The sequence below is a fragment of the Dendropsophus ebraccatus genome, chromosome 13 (genome assembly GCF_027789765.1).
Source record: "Dendropsophus ebraccatus isolate aDenEbr1 chromosome 13, aDenEbr1.pat, whole genome shotgun sequence".
In the NCBI taxonomy this organism is placed as follows: Eukaryota; Metazoa; Chordata; class Amphibia; order Anura; family Hylidae; genus Dendropsophus; species Dendropsophus ebraccatus.
In genome coordinates this window covers 79,301,082-79,307,249 of record NC_091466.1, presented here as the reverse complement: position 1 = coordinate 79,307,249, position 6,168 = coordinate 79,301,082, and positions in this window count along the sequence as shown.

Here is a 6,168-nt window from a genome sequence, read left to right as displayed (position 1 = left end):
TGTCAGGACACTACAACCCTCATCAGGCGTGTGTCACGTGTGGTGATAGATAGATATAGGAAACCTATAGCTGCCAGGTGTCAGGACACTACAACTCTCATCAGGCGTGTGTCACGTGTGGTGATAGATATAGGAAACCTATAGCTGCCAGGTGTCAGGACACTACAACTCTCATCAGGCGTGTGTCACGTGTTGTGATAGATAGGAAACCTATAGCTGCCAGGTGTCAGGACACTACAACCCTCATCAGGCGTGTGTCACGTGTGGTGATAGATAGATATAGGAAACCTATAGCTGCCAGGTGTCAGGACACTACAACTCTCATCAGGCGTGTGTCACGTGTGGTGATAGATAGGAAACCTATAGCTGCCAGGTGTCAGGACACTACAACTCTCATCAGGCGTGTGTCACGTGTGGTGATAGATATAGGAAACCTATAGCAGCCAGGTGTCAGGACACTACAACTCTCATCAGGCGTGTGTCACGTGTGGTGATAGATAGATATAGGAAACCTATAGCAGCCAGGTGTCAGGACACTACAACTCTCATCAGGCGTGTGTCACGTATGGTGATAGATAGATATAAGAAACCTATAGCAGCCAGGTGTCAGGACACTACAACTCTCATCAGGCGTGTGTCACGTGTGGTGATAGATAGATATAGGAAACCTATAGCTGTCAGGTGTCAGGACACTACAACTCTCATCAGGCGTGTGTCACGTGTGGTGATAGATATAGGAAACCTATAGCTGTCAGGTGTCAGGACACTACAACTCTCATCAGGCGTGTGTCACGTGTGGTGATAGATAGATATAGGAAACCTATAGCTGCCAGGTGTCAGGACACTACAACTCTCATCAGGCGTGTGTCACGTGTGGTCATAGATATAGGAAACCTATAGCTGCCAGGTGTCAGGACACTACAACTCTCATCAGGCGTGTGTCACGTGTGGTGATAGATAGGAAACCTATAGCTGCCAGGTGTCAGGACACTACAACCCTCATCAGGCGTGTGTCACGTGTGGTCATAGATATAGGAAACCTATAGCTGTCAGGTGTCAGGACACTACAACTCTCATCAGGCGTGTGTCACGTGTGGTCATAGATATAGGAAACCTATAGCTGTCAGGTGTCAGGACACTACAACTCTCATCAGGCGTGTGTCACGTGTGGTGATAGATATATATAGGAAACCTATAGCTGCCAGGTGTCAGGACACTACAACTCTCATCAGGCGTGTGTCACGTGTGGTGATAGATAGGAAACCTATAGCTGCCAGGTGTCAGGACACTACAACCCTCATCAGGCGTGTGTCACGTGTGGTGATAGATAGATATAGGAAACCTATAGCTGTCAGGTGTCAGGACACTACAACTCTCATCAGGCGTGTGTCACGTGTGGTGATAGATATAGGAAACCTATAGCTGCCAGGTGTCAGGACACTACAACTCTCATCAGGCGTGTGTCACGTGTGGTGATAGATAGATATAGGAAACCTATAGCTGTCAGGTGTCAGGACACTACAACTCTCATCAGGCGTGTGTCACGTGTGGTGATAGATATAGGAAACCTATAGCTGCCAGGTGTCAGGACACTACAACTCTCATCAGGCGTGTGTCACGTGTGGTCATAGATATAGGAAACCTATAGCTGCCAGGTGTCAGGACACTACAACCCTCATCAGGCGTGTGTCACGTGTGGTGATAGATATAGGAAACCTATAGCTGCCAGGTGTCAGGACACTACAACTCTCATCAGGCGTGTGTCACGTGTGGTGATAGATAGATATAGGAAACCTATAGCTGTCAGGTATCAGGACACTACAACTCTCATCAGGCGTGTGTCACGTGTGGTGATAGATAGATATAGGAAACCTATAGCTGCCAGGTGTCAGGACACTACAACTCTCATCAGGCGTGTGTCACGTGTGGTGATAGATATAGGAAACCTATAGCTGCCAGGTGTCAGGACACTACAACTCTCATCAGGCGTGTGTCACGTGTGGTGATAGATAGATATAGGAAACCTATAGCTGTCAGGTGTCAGGACACTACAACTCTCATCAGGCGTGTGTCACGTGTGGTGATAGATAGATATAGGAAACCTATAGCTGCCAGGTGTCAGGACACTACAACCCTCATCAGGCGTGTGTCACGTGTGGTGATAGATATAGGAAACCTATAGCTGCCAGGTGTCAGGACACTACAACTCTCATCAGGCGTGTGTCACGTGTGGTGATAGATAGATATAGGAAACCTATAGCTGTCAGGTGTCAGGACACTACAACTCTCATCAGGCGTGTGTCACGTGTGGTGATAGATAGATATAGGAAACCTATAGCTGTCAGGTGTCAGGACACTACAACTCTCATCAGGCGTGTGTCACGTGTGGTGATAGATAGATATAGGAAACCTATAGCTGCCAGGTGTCAGGACACTACAACTCTCATCAGGCGTGTGTCACGTGTGGTGATAGATAGGAAACCTATAGCTGCCAGGTGTCAGGACACTACAACTCTCATCAGGCGTGTGTCACGTGTGGTGATAGATATAGGAAACCTATAGCTGCCAGGTGTCAGGACACTACAACCCTCATCAGGCGTGTGTCACGTGTGGTGATAGATAGGAAACCTATAGCTGCCAGGTGTCAAGACACTACAACTCTCATCAGGCGTGTGTGTCACATGTGGTGCTAGAGGTTGCTGACACATAGAGGGGGCGCTATACATCCCTGGAACAGCCGCTGCAGAGAAACATTCATCCTTATGGGATTACATACACATAGCATCTTGCAGAGCCAGCGCCCCCCTGCTCTCAGGTGGTGTGTGGTATTACAGCTGGGCTCCATCCACCCCCACAAAGCTGCAGTACCACACACTGAGGATAAGAGACCAGTGTACAGCCCCTCCATTGTTGCGGGTCATACCTGGGAGTGGATATGAAGCAATAAGCAGGTGGTGCCCTCTAGGTGCGGGGAGGAGTCCGGCCTTGTGTGATTATGTATGATGGCTGCCGTCCACCTCCAGCTTCTTCCCCCCCAGTATAGGTGAGGGCCTAGCTGACATCCATGGCTGCCCATGGTAGCAGGGTCCTTCATGGCACCATCATGCGGTCCCCACTTGTTGCTGCTCCATGGATTCCGCCAGGCTGGAGCCCCTGCTGCTTCTTCACAATACTGCAGATCTGTCATACAACCTTTACCTGCCCCCACTATCCAGTCTTACAGAGCCTCCTCACTGCTAGTCCAGGACACACACCATTCGTGCTGATGACTTTCTTCCTACTGGGCAATGGGCCCTCACTCTCCACCCTGTTGAACGCACAAGAACTAGGTCCTTCAGCTCCTTGGCTACACCGCCCTCTAAAGGTGTTATCCTGCACTCCAGAAACACGGACGCTTTCTTCCAGAGACAGCACTGCTCATCTCCAGTTTGGATGCAGATTTTTAACTCTGTCTCATTGAAGTGAATGGAGCTTAATTGCAAACCGCACCTTACCTGGAGACGAGAGCGAAAGGAAACAGCCATGTTTTTGTAGTGCTGGATAACCCCTTTAATTGTTCTGCTCAGGCACAGGCCTGGATCACTTTAAAGGGGTGCTCCAGTTTCTTCCAGAGACAGCACCACTCTTTGTCTTCAGTTTTGGTGCTGGGTTTGCAGCTCAGTTCCGTTGAAATGAATGGAGCTTAATTGCAAACCACACAGCGGTGCTGTCTCTGGAGCAGAGTGTGTCCGTGGCACTGGATGGGGCTATCCAGGGGGATCTCTTCTATTCCATCTACATCAAGGGGTCAAACTCCTGGCCCTCCAGCTCTTTTAGAACTACAATACCCATCATGCCTGCATAGCCAAAACTTTAACTGTCCAGGCATGATGGAAATTGTAGCTTTGTAAGAGCTGGAGGAGCACAGTTGACACCTGTGATCTCCACCATATTGGGCTCATCACTGGGCTGATGGCCCTCACCAATTCCCTGGGACTGGGAGAGAAACATTCACGACTAGCTCAGAGGTGGGGAACCTTCTGCCCTCCGGCTGCTGCAAAACTACAACTCCCATCATGCCTGGAGAGCTAAAGCTTTGGATGTGCAAGCATAACGACGATTGTAGTTTTGCACCAGCTGGTGGACCCCTCTGCTCTAGGTGGTCGAGGGTCCCAGCCAGATGATTGAACAATATATATCAGTACACCTCTGTGTATATGCCAGGACCATTGCCGGCTGCCTAAGGCTGGGTTCACATTGCGTTTTTGCTGTCCATTTTATGCAAAAAAAAAAAAAAAAAAAAAGGAGTTTATGTATTTGTTTGCATCCATTTCTATTGACTTCCATCATAACTTAAAAAAAATAAACACAGATCAAAACACAATCAAACCACGTACACAAAAACGTGGTTGACCCAAAAAATGGACGAGTTTTGATTTTTTGTTTACATAATGGAAGTCAATGGAACACCAAAAGCACACAAATACATCCAACTTTTCGTTAAAAAAAAAAACACTGCAAAAACGCAGTGTGAAGCCAGCCTATGCTCGCTGGGAGGCGGGGCCTCAGTAAGGGGACACAGGCACGGTTTTCTATACAAGCCATTTATTTCTGAAATGCCAATTATAATGTAGGATAAAGTCCGCTGTTTCATGCTTGTCAGTAACCGTAGAAAAATAGAAGAAGTGAAAACCTTTGTACAACAGCAATGGTACTTAAAGAGAGAAGAGGCGTTATACAACGTATCATCATCATCATCATCATCACACGAGACACAGATTCAAGTCTGGAGGTACCTAAATAAAAATACTATTCTTTAAAAACCCCAACTATGTACAAGAGTCATAAACAAAGCGTACAAAGTCCTGGTGATGCCGGCCGTACAAAACACTTGCATAGGACGCAGAGGAGTCGTCTGGGGAGGTTTGGGTTCGGAGCCTCGAGCGGTGAAGGCACTTCTTGAACTTTTAGGTTTTTTTTTTCTTAAATGAGATTTCAAAAACCACAGATCGCCACAGACATTCACAATGGAGACGCACATCCCTATCTGTATAGTGTCCTCCATAGGCGTGAACACAGCGGAGCTACAGATCCCAGCCAGAAAGGGGTCCATGCATTCCCACCCACTGCCCCAAAAAGCTTACACAGACATCGGATGCATAGGCAGACCCCATGGATGAGCACAGATGAGGAAAGGGACCAGCGGGGTACTAGGAAAGCTGGGTAAGTAGGAAAAACCTGTAGGTCGCCCAAAGAGCATGAATGCTGACTGCTGAGGCTGTCCAGCTGCTGCACAACTACAATTCCCAGCATGCCTAGGCAGTCCTCAGGTGAAGACCAGCAGGTTAGGGAACATCAATCTATAGATAAGACTCCAGGAGCGTTTATCATGTGACCTACAGGATGGCCAAGAGGGATCACCGAGGGTCGCGGTACATTAGGAGGCTGTTTAGGGATAGTAAACGTGCCCTCTAGTATATGGGCATGTTCCCCTTTAAGAAGCCAGAGCTGAAGGGTTAACAAAACATCAAGTGAAATCAGGACCCATAGGATCTTACAAAAACCTACAATATCCCCATCCCCATGGACGTCCCTTTAATAACCTAATATTGGATTACATGTATAATGAAAATTTCCATTTACTGACAGCAAGCAATGGTAACTAAAGCCAACAGCCTGACCCAATACTGCTCACAGGTGAGGGTTTGTTACAGTCTACAACAGTGTTCCCCAAGCTGTGGCTGCACGGCTGTTCCAAAACTACAACCCACATCATCCCCTGTGGCTCTCCAACAAGACTACAAGTCCCATCATGCCCTAATGCCCTGACAGCCTTCGGCTGCCTCATGCAAGCACTTGCATATTCCCTAAACTATCGGCCATGAAGTATAATGAGAGTTGTAGTAGTTCTACACTATCCTCAGGCCCAGCCTCTCCTGTCTCCATAGTTACCTGGAATGATCCATCTGTAACAAACCTGCAGCTGTGAGGAGCGACCAGAGAACGTCCCCATGCCCTGACAAGGCCTATAAAATATATGATAGTATATGCACATACTCGGATTATACATTACTTACATAGTATCCTTACCGAGATGGAACTGTGTGGGGGCAAGACCACCCAACCAGGGGACAGGACCCTGGAGATCATCAGAAATAGACGCAAGAAAAGAGAACATATTGGGAGGTC